Source organism: Camelus dromedarius, chromosome 24 (genome assembly GCF_036321535.1).
Source record: "Camelus dromedarius isolate mCamDro1 chromosome 24, mCamDro1.pat, whole genome shotgun sequence".
NCBI classification, from domain to species: Eukaryota; Metazoa; Chordata; class Mammalia; order Artiodactyla; family Camelidae; genus Camelus; species Camelus dromedarius.
In genome coordinates this window covers 20,277,153-20,294,030 of record NC_087459.1, presented here as the reverse complement: position 1 = coordinate 20,294,030, position 16,878 = coordinate 20,277,153, and the positions used below count along the sequence as shown (strand labels likewise).

Genomic DNA, 16,878 nt, shown 5'->3' with positions numbered 1-16,878 from the left:
CCTGTCGCCAGGGGCCCGCACCCCACACGTGGCCACCTGCTGTTTCTCACCCACCTCCCCTCCCCTTGCTCCCTCCCACCTGGTCCCAGGAGCTTGGAGAAGTGGCACCCAGCCTCCAGGTGCCAGGACAGACACCGAGGGCATCAGCCCCACCTTGCCCGGCCCCGCCCAACTGTCTGCCTGCCTGCCGCCCACACCCTGAACCAGACTAGCCCAGCTTGGGGCGATTTGGGGATTTTATGGGGCAGCTTGGGTTTGGAAGTTAGAGAGACTTCCATTCCCATCTCTGCTCCTCCACTTGACCTTGAACAGCTTACGCCTTATGCCGTGTCCCTGATTTTCCGTGTCGGTAAAATGGGCTTTGATTTACAGTGTTTTGGCAAGAAAGGGCTGAGATGTGGCTGAGTTATGTGTGAGTGCAGAGCAGCTCCATACATGGTCATCACGAGGCAGGGCTGGCACATACGTGTAGCCCCGACTCTGAGCCTCCAGGGTCGAGGAACTCTGGCTGCCTTCCCCCAAGCATCACTGAATTTGCACTCCCTCATCTGTGTCCCCATCCCTGGACACAGTCTCAGTTTTTCTGGTAGTGTTCCCGATTCTGGCTTGACCTCAGTCTCCCAAGTCCAAGTCCAGCCCTGTGACTCTCAGGGCTGGTCATCATTTATTTGTTTATTAAGCTTTTACAGAGAGCTGCAAAAATGGTAGAGAGTTTCCTAATAACCTTCATGCAGCTTCTTCCAATGTGACCACCTTGCCTAACTGAGGTGCATTTATCAAAACTCAGAAATTAACAGGAGTCCAAAACCATCAACTTAACTGTGGACTTTTTATGTTTCACCAGTTTCCCCACTATTTTTTTTTTTTCTGTTCCAGGATCTAAATTCAGAATCCTACTTTGCATTTATCCTTTCATGTGCTAGATTTCAAACTGAGGTGCAGAGGGGAAGGGCCCGGCTCAGGTTCCCTTGCCAAGGCAGATCTAGAACCCTGCCTCTCTGTTTCCCTCCCAGGGCTGCAAGTTAGAATTCCCTGGGGGCTTTTGCAAAAGCTCTCCAAAGTGCTTGGAGGGTTTGATGAGTTGTATATGCAGATCAGATGGCAGGAAACAGTGCTTACTAAGCAATCCTTACCTGCACACTGGGACACCTCTGGGACTTAAACTCTGATGCTTGGGTCCCACTTCTGGAGATTCTGATTTTATTGATTAGGGCTGCAACCTATGTATAGGGATTTAAAAAGCCCCCTGGGTGATTCTAACGTGTAGTCAGGGTTGAGAATCACTAGTTTAAATATCCCCTCCCAACCCCACCTTCCAAGCTTCAGCGAAGAGGCAAGAATCAGAATTATAATGATCTGATAGGAGGGAGGGCTGGGTGAGGGATAAAGCCTCAATACTCTTCTAAAGATGACACTGTTAGAACTTACGGGCACAGGGCGAAGTGCTTTCTGTGCATTTTTCTCTCAGTGACCCTGTGACCCAGGTTCTATTATCATCGCCATAATCCTGATGAGGAAACTGAGGCTCAGAGAGTTTAAGCTACTGGCCTAAAGTGGCACAGCTACTCCCTGTCAGAGCTGGGCTGTAACACAGGATGTTTTGATGCTGGAGCCTGTGTGCTCAACCCCAGCGCTGTGCTCCTCAGAGCAGTGAGGTGGCCTCAGGATGGAAACCTACGGCTCAGTGGCTTTAAGTATGACAAATACTAACAGGTACCATTCGTTACCCTCCTGCCACGTGCCAGGGCTACCGTGTTCCTCCCCAAAAGCCTTGAGAAGTAGGGCCGTTTGCTCCGATCTCCCAGGGGAGAAATGGGTCCCCAGGGAGCTGTCTGAGGTCCAGGCCGGTGTTTGTTTTATTTACAGCTATATCCCAGCAGCCAGTACAGTGCTGGGTGCCGTGCATGGCTTGGTAATATTTGTGGGAAGAATGTCTTATTTCAAATTTGCTCATCCTGCATCCTGGGCAGAAGGTTCACAGGTGTTAAAGGTACAGCCGAGTGTCATCTAGAGTTTTGGCAGGAAACACAAGGCACACTGAAGAGACAATTGAGGAGAGTTTATTAAAGGGACCGTGCACAGTGAGAAGCTGTAACCTCCTCTAGACCTGGAAGGTTTACCAGAATCCGGAGGGAGCTGTAGGCAAGGGGAAGGCTCACCCAACGGGATGTGTGATTTTCATTAGAAGAAGAGCAGACACTCCAATCCCTGTCCTCACAGGGAGAATAAATACTTGGACCTCCCTCTCCTGCCCTCTGATCTCTTCTTAGCACCTCCCATCAGCCAAACCCAGGCTGAACTAGAGAGCAAGGGAGCTAACTGATGATGCAAACCATAGCAGTTGGACTCCTGGGACACAGGGAAGGTAGAGAAGGGTGGAGTGACTCTGGAGAGACAAACCCTGAGACAGTGACCTGCAAACCCCCCTCCCCCCTGCATGTGCTTGTGCTACGGGTGCTGATTTGAGCACAGCCCTGGCAAGTGTCATTCTAGGGAGGTACAGATCGGGAGGGCAGCCTGCATCTCAGAGATGCCAGGCATAGGAGAAGCAACCCATTTAGTAATACAGGCAAACACTGCTGACTCCTACTCACATGCCCGGGTCCCAGTGACCTGCCCCCCAGCCGGCCACCCCCCGCCCCAGGATGAGAGCAACGATCAGACATGCTTTATCGCTTGTCACTAGTTTAACCTCCCTGACGCCAGCTTGCCAGGGACAAGGGAGTGGCATTTATAACACAGTGGATAATTATTCTTCAGATGAATCAAGCTATCAGGGGGCATCCTGGCTGAATAAATCAAAGCAGAGTCGGGGCAGATTTCATAGAACCGAGCAGCCATGGTTGCCCTGTGTGATAGATTCCCGTGAGAGGTCTCTTCTGTCACCACCCAGCATTTATAAGCGGTGCCTCCCCTCCATGTCTTTCAGCAATTTCCCATGCCAAATGAAGACAGATGTCAGATGAGCCAAACAGCCTTCAAATTGCTATTGAAAATATTTTGAAAAAGCCACGAAATGCCAGGCCTTTTTTCCTACCATAGACATTCTATATATCTCCTGAGAAATGTTCCCCCACCCGCAGAAGCTGGATACCACTCAGGGAGGTGGGGAGTTAGCGCCCAATTGCTATTTCCACGGAGTTGGCAATGCCTAAGTGATACTCCCTCCAGCCGGGTGAATTTCCATCCAGTTAACGTGAGCTGACCAGGCTCATGAAAAGATGCTGCCATTCAATGTCTGTGGAGCACCTCCTGGGTGCCAGCCCCTGTGTTCAGCCCTGGGAGTGCGGAAGTGGACCAGATAGACCATATTCTTATTCTTGTAGAGTTTACTTTTTAGTGTGGGGTATGTGAGGAGGCAGATTAATCAGGAATAGACATTTTGCCAGATGGCGCTGAGTACTATGAAAAATGTGCTGCAGAGCGATAGGGATGGTGAGGCATAGGGGTTGGGGGGCTACTTTAGACAGGGCGGTCAGGGAAGGCCTCCTTGTAACATTTAGGCAAAGACAAGAAAGGAAGGAGGGAACACATCAAGCAGATATTTGAGGAAGAGAGTGACAGGCAGAAGAAATAGCATGTGCATTTGACACAACATTGTAAAATGATTATAAATCAATAAAAATGTTAAAAAAAAAAAAAAGAAACAGCATGTGCAAAGGCCCTGAGCACAGGTGGCCCTATGGTGTTGAAGGGCAGTAAGAAAGCCAGCGTGGCCATAGCAGAGTGAGTGAATGGGAGAGCGGTAGGGGACGAGATCAGAGAGGGAACTGGGGGCTCTTGTGCAGGAAGTGTTAGGCTGGAGTAGGACTTCAGATTTTGATTTGAGTGAGATTGGGATCCATTGGAGAGTTCTGAGCAGAGGAATTTCAGGTCTTATTCATGTTGTCTGGTAGATTTCTCTGGTTCCTGTGCTGTCATGGGCTGTTGAGGGACAAGAGTGGAGACAGAAATACCACACTCTTTTGGATGAGAGATGATGGTGGTTTGGGCCACTCTGTGATGGGAGCGGTAGTGGTGATTGGATCCTGGACACGGCTTGCAGGTAGAGCTGATGTGATTTGCTCATGAATTGGATGTAGGGTGTGAGAACCAGAGGAGGTAAGGGTGACTCCAAGATGTTCGGTTTGAAAAACTGCTAGAGCGAAGGAGTGAGAAGTCAAGTTGGGAGGAGGAAATAAGGTTTAGTTTGGGTCCTGTTTGGTTTGGAATGGACAGTCACCCATCGTGATGCTGAGAAGCCAGCTGGGTGCTGGAGTCTGAGTTCAGTGGGGAGGCTGGGGATGTCAGGTGAACAGACAGTGCAGAAAGCCATGGGTCTGGCTGAGATCATCCAAGGAGATCATCCAATTGTTCAGCCAATTTTGTTTTTGAGAATTACTCTACACCCAGCCTTGTTCCACATGTGGGGACCTAGCTCATGGTCTAGTGCAGAAGATGGACAAGTAACTGGACAATTTCAATGTCGTGTGATGAGTGTTGCTATGGAGGAAGCCCAGGGTGGGAGAAGTGAACGAGAGGCACCTACCTGGTCTTGGCACTCAGGCTACAGGAAGTGAAATGTGTGGTGTTACTTCAAACACACAAGTAGCCAGTACTTGCCTTGTGCTTTCTAAGTGCCAGGTACTGTTTCAAGCACTTGGCACTAATGGTTCTCAAACTTTGCTGCGTATTAGTATCACTTGGAGAGAATTAAAAAATCCCAGTACCTAGACCTATCCTCAGGTCACCTAAATCAGAGTCTCTGAGGATGGGACTCAGGCATCAGTATATTTTTAAAAGATTCCCAGTGTTTCCAACATGTGGCCAAGTGTGAGGACCGGTGCTATTCCCATATTTATTCATGGAATTCTCAGAATCACAGCTTCATGGGGAAGGTACTACTATTAGTATTATCATCCCCATTTTACAGATGGGGAAACTAAGGCACAGTGAAGTCATACATAGACTCAAGGTCATAGATTGAGAAAGTGACAGAACTGGGTAGGAAGTCTGGATCTTCCACATTTCTAAAATCTTTTTTTTTTTAATTTTTTTTAGTTTTTTTTTTTTTTTGGTGGGGGGAGATAATTAGATTTATTTATTTATTTATACTTTTTGAGGGAGGTATTGGGGATTGAACCCAGGACCTCATGCATGCGAGGCACGTGCTCTACCACTGAGCTATACCCTCCCCCCACTTTTTTGGGGGGATGGGAATTAGATTTATTTATTTATTTTCTTAGTGGAGGGACTGAGGATTGAACCCAGAACCTCATGCATGCTATGCAGGTGCTCTACCACTTGAGCTACACCCTCCCCCTGGATCCTCCACATTTTTAAACACTATTCCCTGAAGCTTCCAGTGAGGGGCCTGGGTTGACATTAGTCAGGAGAAGGGCAAGTGAGGAAGGAGTGTGTTCCATGTGGTGGGGTTAGTTGGACATTGATGAAACTGTTAGTAGATTAATGTGAGTATAGTATATTCAGATTCATTCATTCATTCATTCATTCATCCAACAAGTATTCATTAAACACCTGCCATGTGCCAGGCACCAGATAGACACAGAGGAGGCTGTCCACGAGCAAAGACATAAATTCTGCAGTCCAGTGCAGGGAAGGCAGAAGTTAAATTAAAAAACGCATGAAGAAATGTAAAATTGCCATCATTTTGAAAAAGTGGTACCTGGTGCTGTGAGAGACTTTGTTAGTTGTAGACAGAGAGGTCAAGGAGGAGTTAACCAGGATGTGGATATGACCCTCATACACAGATGAGGAAACTGAGGCTCAGGAGATTAAGCCACATGCCCAGAGTCTCACTGCTGATAATTAGAACAAGCTGGAATTTGAACCCAGGAGAGTGGTTGAGTTATAATGTGTTCCTTTGACAGTAAAGATCCTCAAACATCAGCATGCCTGAGAGTCTCTGGAAAAGCTTGTTAAAGTGCAGATTGCTCGCCCCTCTGATTCAGGAGGTCTGGGGTGGGGCTGGAGAATCTGTGTCCCTCTCAAGGTCCTGTGTGGTGCTGGCGCCGCTGGTCTGGGGGCTGCACTTGGGAACCACTTTCTACAACATGAAAGCGTTGGCTGTTCCCCAGAGGAGAGGACTCTGTGCTGGGTCTAGAAATTGTGGGTAGAAGTTTCCCAGGTGGAGATGAGGAGAAAAGCGGAAGGATTGACAGAGGCTGGAGGGCTGAAAAGGCCCCTTATCGCTGAAGTATTTAGCATAGAAAAAGAGCCAAGTCCATGGTCAATTCCTAGGCTTTGGCCATCTGTTCCTGCCCATCCATGGCAACTGCTGGTGAGGACCTGAATTGCCTTTCCATTCACTGTGCCAGCTGATAGTTTATCAGCCCCCTGGAGCAAGACTCGCTCGCTGGTCCCCATGTCCAGGTTGGCTTATCTGAGCAGTCCTGGACAGCTCTCTGATTTTAGCTTGAGAGGAAGGAATCTTGTTCTCTCTTGCGACTGGTAAGAAAACATTTGCTACTTTAAACGTGTGCTCTGGGAACTGTCACATTTATTTATTCAACAAATATTTGTTGATGGTAACGGACAAGACCAAACTATTCCTGCCTCTGCAGAACCTCCGTGTGGGTTTGGCAAGAGCTAGGCAATGAACACGCCCACTTTAGACAGTGATTGGTGCTTTGAGGATACTAACGCAGAGTGCCATGAGGCCTTGTGTGTGTGTGTGTGCTACTTTACGTAATGTGATCAGGGAAGACCTCTCGGAGGAGGTGACATTGTAGCTGGAACCAGTGTAACGAGGAATAAGCCAGGAGATTCTTGTTAGCATACAATTCTAGGCAATTGCAAAGGCTCAGAGGCGTGGCCTTGCTTGGCCTGTACTGCAGTTACCTACTGCTGTGTAACACACCGCCCCAAAACTTTGTGGTTTAAAACAATAATAATTTGTCATTTCCCATGATTTGTGGGTCATTAACTTGGGTGGGACTCAGCTGAATTATTCTTTTACTCCCGTGGTGTTGTCTGAGGCCACTGGGCAGGGCTGGATCATCCAAGAAGGCTTGTTCACGTGGTTGGAGGTTGATGCTGGCTGTTGGCATCAGTTCTTACACCCAGGTCCTCTCTTTCTCCAGGAATCTCTACTGGCTTAATAACATGGCAAACAACATTCAAAATTGAATATTTCCATGAGGTCAAGCCCTGTGTGCCAGCAATTATTAAACTTTAGCTTTGCTGAAATTCCATTGTCCCATTGGCCAAAGCAAGTCACATGGCAGAAAATCAGTGTAGGGAGAGACCACCCAAGGGCTTGTATTCCAGGAGGTGTGGTGCGCTGGGAGCCGCCCGTGTTATAGTCTACCATGGCTTGTTCCAGCATCAAAGATCGATGTAGCTAGAGCTTGGGGAGCTCATGGAAACATGGGACAAGGTGAGGACAGAGGACAGGCTGGGACCAGCTCACACATGGTTTCTGCAGTCCATAGCAAAAAATTTAAGTTTTATCCTAAGTGTAGTTGAATTCACTGGAGGATTTTAAACAGGAGGGTGACATGATCTGAGTAAGACCATTCTGGGTGCTGTGCAGAGAATTGATTGTAGGAAGACAAGTTAGAGAGACCATTAGGAGACCACTGCAATTGTCCGTGGAGAGATGACAATGGCCTGAATTAGGATGCCGGTAGCAGAGAGGGGGCTAAGTGGATGGCTTCAGGAGGTACTTGGAGGTAGACTCAAGAGGGTTTGTTGATGGGGAAAAGGGAGGGATCGAAGATTCTTCCAAGGGTTTTCAATTGAGCATCTTATCTTGGTGGAAGAGGGCTGCCTTTACTGATGTGCGGTAGGAGTGGTTTTGGTGCAGGGTGTGAATATGAACTTCATTTTGGACATATTGTATTGTAGATGCCTCTGAGAAATCCAAGAAATTCCAGTAGGTAACTGGACAGGCAAATCTAGAGCTTGGATGTCTATATGCCAGTGAAGCTAACGGTGTTATCCCTGTTCTCATATCCCTTGCAGACGTTTGGCTCCCACGTCAGGGCGGTATTGCCCCAATCTGTGGCATCAGAAGTGAGGTCAAGCATACATAATAGCATTAACATCTGACCCATTCCTTAAATTTCAAGGTTGATCTACCTCATTTTACAGCTGTGGAAACTTGGGGAGGAAGGGGCTTGCTTGAGATCACACAGCATGTTAGTTGGCAGAACTCTTTCTCTGTGTTTAGGTGATTTCTTGGGTCTCTGCGGCCGTGGGAGAAGGCACCAGATCCTAGGCATAGAGGTGGCTCTATCAGATGGACCTTGCTGCTTAAAATCAGACCCTTAGGTAGGGGGGTATATATGTTCCCACATAGCCCTCTGTATTTTCTGTGGGAACTCTCTATTTTCTGCTCAATTCTGCTGTAAACCTGAAACTGCTCTAAAAAAATAAGGTCTATTAAAAAAAACAAACAAACAGACCCTTAGTTTGCTGTTTCTCTGCTCCTGCATCTTTACCCTTCGTCCCACTGGTGAGTTTCATAAGCGCCTAGATTTTCAGAAGTGGAAGCCCTTGGGAAGTTAACTTGACCAGGGAGACATCACATGGCACCTGTTCCACCACTGCCCGTGCCAGACATTGCCAGTCGATCTCAGAACTCCTCGTCACTGAGTCTTAACATCACCCTCCACCTAACATTCCAGGTAGCTGACATTCCAGAGTAGGCAGGTGAGTGAAACCTGGACAACTGCTTTGTATGTGGAGCTTAGGTTCCGAAGCCAGAACGTAAGGAGGAAATAATGGAGAGCCAAAATTTTGGAAGAGTGTATCAAATTGCTTGTGAAGTACAAAGCCTGTTATTTTGTGTACACTGTGCTTTTCCTCAATGAGTGCAAGACAGCCGAGTTTTCTCCTAGCTTTGGTTCAGATGGCTGTTTCTCTGTTGAGTACTGGGTGAAGGAGATGACTGGTGATGAGAAGCCGTTCTGTGGTATTTACCTTGACTCACAGAAGAAAAGGCACAGGAATGGCCCTCCACAGTGCTGGCCATCTCTGTTCCAGAACAATCCTCCTCCTTTCTCATTGTTTTCAGTAACATGAGCTAATGTTAGTAATGCTTACCATGCAACGGGGGCTCTTCTAAAAGCTTTACATGAATTGATTTTACTTAAAGCTTGCTCAATCCAATGATGTGAATACTATTTTTTGTTTTGTTTTGTTTTGTTTTGTACTCTTTAAAAAAATCTTTTTAAAGGTTTTTTTTTTATTTAAAATTAAAAAATATTTTTCTTTTTTAGTTGGGGGAGGTAATTAGGTTTACTTATTTATTTATTTTTAAATGGAGGTTCTGGGGATTGAACCCAGGAGTGCATGCTAAGCAGGCACTCTACCACTGAGCTGTACCCACCCCTGTGAGTGCTAGTGTTAACCCCACTTTTCAGATGAGGAAATTGAAAATCAGAGAGGCTGAGTCATTTTCCCAGTGTCACACTGTTGGTGAGGAGTAGAGCCAGGGTTTGAACCTGGAACTTTGGTCCCAGAGCCGGACTTCTTTATGCTGCCCAGAGAGCAGCTCGTATGGTGAATTATTGGTGGCCTCAGACTGGAACCCGGGCCTTTCTTCTCCCACTCTAGATCTTTCTTTGGAGTCTGGCTTCCCCGCCCTCTCGCTGGGGGCTGCCATGCATGCTGACTGAGGCACTCACCACCTATTATCCATCGCCTTCTCCAGGGCCTCGGCTAAGCAGGTACTCCGAAGCTCAAACCTCATTTCTCCAATCCATTCAGAGCTTTATTGATCTGGCCTGACATTTGCCTCTCTCAGATTCTCAGCCCCATGCAGCCAGACAAATGGCCTTTGCATCTCTGAGTCTCACAGGGGCCGCAGCTGTTTAACCAACTCAGGGCTCTGGGTTAATGGAGAAGGCACGGGGTAGGAGAGGGCATCGCCACGGCAGATGGGAAAGGGGCACTGACCTCCTGGGGACCCAGAATACTCTCCCTAGGGAATCCTAAAAGGCATTGATCTCAGCACTTTAGATTTTCAGGGCAGCTCTCTCTGAAGTTCTAGAAGGCTCATGAAGTGTATCTGTCATTCAAGGGCTGCAGCAGAGGGATCAAGACGGGACCCTCAGGGCTGTTGGGATGAAGACAGGGAAGTCGATTCCTGGGTGCCAGGAAAATTGAGATGTTTGTCTAGACTGCCCAGGAGTTGACCTTTTTGGGCTGGTTTCTCAATGTTTCTCCTACCTTCTCTGATGACTGTATCCTTGGCTCCTGAAAGCAGGAGATGTGGTGGAAGTTGAAGCCATTTGTGGCACCTGAAGAGTTGTCCTCATTTAGGTTTTCTGAAGTCAGAGCTTTGATAAATCTTCTTGATTGCTGGGATTCAAGAAATGGATTTGGTTTCTGAGAGCTACGGCTTGAAGTAATGTTGGGTGATTCCCTGGCATAAGTGTTATTCAATAATGATGGCAGAAAACGCTTCCGTAAAATTTCTTCTGAGCCAGGTACAGTTCTAAACAACTAACTCACATTTAACATTAACTCGCCTAATCCTTATGGTGACATCATGAGGTAGACGCTGTTATTCCTCCACTTTACAAATGAGGAATGAAAGACTGGATCGGAACGTACCCTCAGTTAGGATTCACACTCAAGCATCTGGTTACCGAATTCATGGTCCTACCCAGACTTACCCCAACACTTTCCTGCCTGTTATTTGTTCTGATGGTTGTCACAGCTGCTAACCTGTCACCCACATCCATCCGATTTGGTGAATTCCTTTCATTTCGTTAGACCCCCCTTAACTGAGACCACCTAGACATGGCCAAGGAGCAAAGATGTTCTTGAAGCTGTTTGAGGGGGCCAATGACGCTGTCTGGCGTTGGAGACACCTTCCGCCCAGCTCAAGTGCAAGTTTACGGAGGAGAAAAGACAAATTACGGATCCCGTACGCAGATCCTTTGTTCATTTATTCATTTATTTTCTCTTTTTCCAATAGTAAAATTCTTTTCTGTAAGTATCTGTTGAGCACCTGCTATGTGCTTATGCCGATTAGCTTAGCCACTCAAAAATATTTGCTTACTCAAGGACAGAGCAGAGTGGAGAGGCAGGAACTCCACAGGAGGGTCATTGTAGCCCCTGACAGCGTCAGCTGGGGCCCTGATCTCCTCATCTGATGCAGCCTTGAACTTGTCCAGAGCTGAGACTTCTGCTCATGGTCTTTGGCGTTATCTGTCTGATCAAAAGCCCTCATCCAAGTCTTATTTCTCAGGCGTCGGAAAACTTTGACTTGTGCTCCATGATTGGAAAGCTTGAAGGAAAATAGGACATTTCCTTGTCCTGGGGTAGGGGATGCCACATCCATCTGGGGGCTCATTGGGCATCCCCGTCGTGTGTGGTCACGTGTGCTGGTAGACCTCCAAAGCAAACACAAACCTTACCAGCAGTTGATCCTACTGTAGCGACCAGGGCAGGAATGCTGGGCCAGGCTGTGTGGGCTGATCCCACCTCTGCCTCTTACAGGTGTTTGATTCTGAGCAAGCTCTGCACCTGCATCAGACTGACATGAAGAAGATACAAATGTTTGATTGTGTCACGCCCCCGCCGATATTTTAGGGTTGTCATGGCAGTTAGCAAGTAGTCCTGTGATGAGTGGCATAAAGGTGGAATGTTGGAGGTTTGAGGAACGCTGAGTGGGGCTGAGCAAGGGGTGGGGGCAGGTGCTTTGTGATGGCCAGGACTTGAGAGGGATTCCAGAGGTGGAGGCGGTTCTAACTGGAGTTCTTGCTGTGGTGCGATTCCGGCCGACAGTGCACTGCTATTTCCTGCGCATCCCTCTTAGGTAGAAGGTTTATTCTTTGCTTCCCTCCCCAGCAGAGGACAGCAGCTCCTCACCTGAGCCTGGGGAACAGCAGGGTTTTCTCCATATGAGAAGAGGATCTGAACACGGATGGTGGGGAGCGTAGTGGGTTTCCAGCGTTTCTCGTAGGGACACCGGGTCCCTTCCCCAAGCCTGCACTGCTGAGAACAAGGCTGCCCTTTCTGGCTGCTTTCCTGCTGTCCTTCCTGTGAGCCCGTGAAGGCTGGTAGGGAAGAGCCCACCAGTGAGGCTGGACTCTTGAGTGGGGCTCCCAGGGAGTCCTGAGGGTCTCGAGGCTGCATTTGACCTTGAGTGGGCCTCTAAACTTGAGCTGAGTTTTTCCGTCTCATCGGAATGGGGTCTGCCCTGTCCTCTCGAGCCAGATTTCCTGTCCTGACTTGCTTTGGAGTGGCCTCTCTCCCCTTAGATTTCAAGCTGTGTGGATGCTGGGTAACCTCAGCTCTCTGATGGGTTTGGGAAAAATGACTTTGTAGGTTATTTGCAGTCTTCTCCTTTGTAGGGTGACAGACTCTCTGTGTGGGCTGACTACACTGAAACAGAACCCTGAAAAGTAAATTTTAACATGGAATTTTCTAATTTCTAAGAGTTGGCAATTAATTAAAATGATTTAAAAATACTGCAGGCTGCATAAAGTTTGTCCATTGGCCAAATCTGTCAACGCTACCAAGGGTCGGAGAAATTACAGTGAAATTGGGTTTTAAGTGTGTAAACAGCAATGCTAACGAGGGCTGGAGACCATCATGAGACCCAGAAATGTGGAGAGAGACCCAGAGGGCGATTAGAAGTGAAAGTAACAGCTAGAGCCCTTTGTGTGTGTGGGGGATTCTTTAGGGTCCACAATTGGACTTGCATGTGCTTCAGTGCCCCACAAGCCACAAGAACACCATTTACTGGTGGTTGGGCGAAGCTCAGCAGAAGTTGCTGAAGAGAAGAGATGTGTGGTTTTGATACGAGCAGACCTAAGAGAGGCCCCTGAGCCTGCACTCACTCTCCTCCAGCCCCAGCCCTGGGTCAGGGCTTCCTGCCTCCCCAGGTCTGCGCTTCTTGTCCTCACCGCCAGCCGCTGAGACGCAGTGAGACAGGTCTCTTCTGGCAGAGAGTGGCAGAGGGAATTTACAGCCCTTCTGCAGAGAAATCAAACACTGCCTTCTGCTCGGGCTGCTCGTCCTGCTGGCCTCCACCCCCCTCACTCCCCGAGATGGGATTTTGAGTGATGAGGGAGGGAGGGTGGGTGGGGGTGGGGCAGGGATCTAGAGAAATAACGATATTCAAAGTGACATGAAGAGAAGGACTAGAGGGAGACAGGTTTGGGAGAGCTAAGAGCTAGAGAGAGAGAGATAAAGAGGGAGAGACAGAGGCAGAGAGAAAGCCAGGGACAGAGAGACAGAGAAAGGCTGTATAGCGAAGTCCCGGGCTGGGCTGGGCAGGGGGTGGGATGTTTTCCGGAGTAATTAAAAGCAGGTAAGGAGAGCAGTGAAGTACTGAGGAATAAGACTGAAAGTCAGGCCTGAGGGGTAAGGTGATGCCACCATTGGCCATTTTTCCCTGAGGACAGAATCTGAGTAGGGACCAACAAAAGTTATTATGGAGTCTCTTCCCAAGGGCACAGATAGGTTGGGAGAGGCGTGGAGTTTGAGATGGGCTGGGGCAATTAGTACCGGATGGGAGCTCCACAGCATGGGGCAGGGTTGATGGACTGAGGATGTAGCACCGTCCTCCAGTCCACTGGATTTACATTCCAGGACATTCCCTGGACGGCACTCCCCTCATCTTTGGAATGACAACCTGGACTGTCTTTGCTTCCTCTCTGGGCCACCATCAACAACCAGAGTCCTTCTAGCTTCCCTCTCATTCTGCTCCCCCTGAGGCACTGCCCAGAGAGCTGATCTGCATGTAAGAAGGGAGGGGCGGTCACATTGGATTGGGATGATGACATGGGTAGTGCAGAGGGCAGACTTCCCTGGCCGGGCATTTCCAGCTCTTTGGAAACCATCTCTTTGGCCACAGTTCTGAGCCCCTCAGGGTGGGGCTCAATGGGGAGGACCACTGGCCATCTGCCCTGAAGGGAGCTCACCCAAGGGATTTCCACGGAAGGAGATGAAGTGGCTCATCCAAGTTTGAAGCATCCACCCTTGGGTCAGTACTGATGCTCATGGAAAGTGCACCTGAGCGTATTTATTTCCCTGGGAGTGACAAGGCTGGGAAAAGTCAGCTGTGCGCACAGGGAGGAGCCCAGATTGTCAGCGGGGCACCAGCTGATCATGGGGTCCATAGCAGAGCTGCTGGTTTTGCTCCGTTCTTGTGAGATTTGATGGTGATTCCCTCCTTGGCTGAAGGAGGAATGGGGTCACAGTCAGGAACTAGGACCCAAAGGAGGGAGCCTCAGGGCAGCCTTTGGGTTAGAGATGAGATCAGGACTCTGCAGTATGAGGCTGAGAGAAGCAGGGTCAGAATTTCTGCCTCCCTCCCAGGGCCCTGACCAGAGTTGGCCAGGACTGGACCCACTAGGAAGGCTGACCCGAGGCGAACGCTTCTGGCTTGGAAGAGAGCTTCATCCCTCCTTTTGGTGGGCCCTTGGGGGAGCCCTATTCAAGGGGCAGAGAGAGGATGGCTTCCCCACCCTAGGAGCCTGCACCAGTGGGGATCAGCATTAGGACTAAGGGGAAGGTCTTCAAAACACTGTCCACCCTCCTGGCTTTTGATAAGAGAGATAAATGGGTATGTTCAACAGGATAGGCTGATTATGGTAATAGGCAATCCCCAAATGTCAGTGGCTTTAATGCGACAAAAAGATTTCTTACTCACATCGTGGTCCAGTATGGGCCGGCGCAGGGGCTCTGCTCCTTGGGGTCTTTTGGGGACCCATGTTCTGTCTCCTCTATGGCTCTGTACTCCTCTGGGTTCTCAACTTTGATGGACAAAAAGAGTGAGAGGATTGCATGGAAGTTTCTGGATCAGGCTGGGAAGTTGGGCCAAGGGTTTTTCCTAGGAAGACACTGCCTGCAGGGGAAGGAAGCCTTTCTCTAGGGATTCGTGCTTAGAAACCTTTGGTCGGAACTGGGCCATGTTGGTACTTTTATGTGCAAAGGAGGTGGTGAGATTAATGTTTTAGCTGAACACATTGCTATCCTGGACAAAATCTGGGCTTGGGATGTGTGTGTGTATATGTGTGTGTGTGTATGTGTGTGTATGTGTGTGCATGTAGAAGTGAGGTAGGCACCTACCTACGCTCACTCCAGCTGCCCAGACAATAGATCAGTGGTGGTTAAGGGCACTGTGTTTTGAGCCAGACTCTCATGGCTTTGAGTCTAGACTGTATACCAACCAGTGTTCTCTACCCTACTTGGTTTGGGGGTCAAGGGAAGAGAGGCTCCAGGGTGTGGCCGCACATGGGTGGCCTGGTCCAGCTGGCCAGTGTCCCAGAAGTCTGAGCAGTGGTCCCCTCTACCTGTTCCTTTGCTAACAACTCTGCCTGTGGCATTTGTGCAGTGTTTGAGCATCATCCTTGAGGTGGTCCAATGCAAGACTGGTCAGAGCATGTCAGAGTTGCAAACTTAAATACCTGTGGGGCCTAGGCTGATCTTTAAATAATCACTCTGGTACAGTGGATAGCTGTGACTTAGTCTCCACTGAGGGTGGCTCTGGGGGAAAGCTGGGTGTTACCAGATTTTCAGAAGTGTCAGAGAAGCTGCAAGTGAAAACTTCTATGTACATTCTCTTTTTAAAGCTAGCAACAAATCACCTGAAACTTATTCAGCAATAATGTGGCCCAAACCAAATATCTCTGTGGGAGGGCTATTTCCCGAGTGCTGGGTCCCTCTCTGTATGAGGGAGGGGTCTGGCTGGCACAATGACACACTTCTGGGTGTGCAGGAAAACATAGCTGAATGTTAAATAAACACCCGCTAATTACCCTGAGAATATTTATTGAGATTTCCCCATGTTGTAATAAGAAATTATTGAAACATACATCACCTACCGAGCTGTTAATCATTGGTAAATATATTTTAAATACAGCAGTCCATTAGTATTTTAATTTAGCCTGTCTCCAGGAGAATATGTGCTGGATCAGACAAATGTGCCAAGCTTCAGAGCCAAGGGAAAAATTCCTCACCTAGTTAATCTTTGTGTTCTCCTCTCAGGAAGGAAATTCTGGTACACCAGCAAGAGAAATGTCCCCCTCCGGGTCTGGTATTGATAGTGAGCGTCCTTGAGGAGCTGGTGGGCGAGATAGGGAGGCCACAGCTCTGAAGAGGAGGGGGAGTAGGTGGGGGGCCCAGGTAGGGCTGGGTAGAGGATTGCTGGCTGTTGGCAACTCCCCTGCCATTCACTGAAATGCAAAATTGTACGGCTGAAAAAAATTACAACTGGTATGTTGAACCTCAAAGATCCAACAGACTTTTTTTTTCCAACTTGGATGCTCTACATAAAATTGTTTACTTCCTGTAGCCTTCCTCCTTGTCCAGGGGGTGGGTTTGTGCATAATGCTTCACGTATGCCACATATATTTGGGGCCAGCTTGAAGGGGACAGACATGGTGATGGTGAACTGACCTTTGCCTTGATGAAACCAGATGAGCCTTTGGACTCCCTTCCCCATGAGCTACCTGTTCACTCAACAGACACTTACCTAGTGACAATCTCTTACCAGATACCGTCCTGGGCACTGGAGATACAGGGGTGAACCAGGAAGAGAAGGTCTTACTTTCTGGAGCTTGCATCCCAGGCATGGAAGCAGACGACAGACACATTAGTAGTGAGTAAGCAAGCACATTTGGAAGCATGATGGTGCTGTGAGAAAACACAGCAGGGTAATGGGGGAGGGTGACTGTCGGAGTGGTGGTGATGGTGGTTGGGGAATATTCTGGCTCTGACTCAGAGTCCATGTTTTGATTTGAAAGGTAGGGGAGGGGGAGAAATGGATGATACCTCTGAAGTGTCAAAAGTGGAGTAGGTGGTGGGCCATTCCCTGAGCTTAGAAATTTGGGGCAAAGAGCAGGGTTTTGGAGAGGGGATGATGACCTAGCCTGGAATGTGTTGAATCTGAGGCATGTGTGGTTGGCCTCT

General features: G+C 48.6%; 1 long non-coding RNA gene and 1 other non-coding gene across 2 annotated transcripts in view; one reads left to right on the top strand and one right to left on the bottom strand.

Moving 5' to 3' along the window:
- The window catches only part of LOC116147200 (uncharacterized), a 129,884-nt gene extending 113,323 nt beyond the window's left edge, over positions 1-16,561 (top strand). Inside the window, exon 5 of the long non-coding RNA XR_010377685.1 lies at positions 16,463-16,561. This is a non-coding gene — a long non-coding RNA (uncharacterized LOC116147200). The remainder of the gene's footprint in view (positions 1-16,462) is intronic.
- Positions 5,102-5,174, bottom strand: TRNAA-CGC (transfer RNA alanine (anticodon CGC)). Its single transcript has one exon. It is a non-coding gene; the product is annotated as a tRNA-Ala (tRNA).
- Positions 16,562-16,878: the final 317 nt, after the last annotated feature.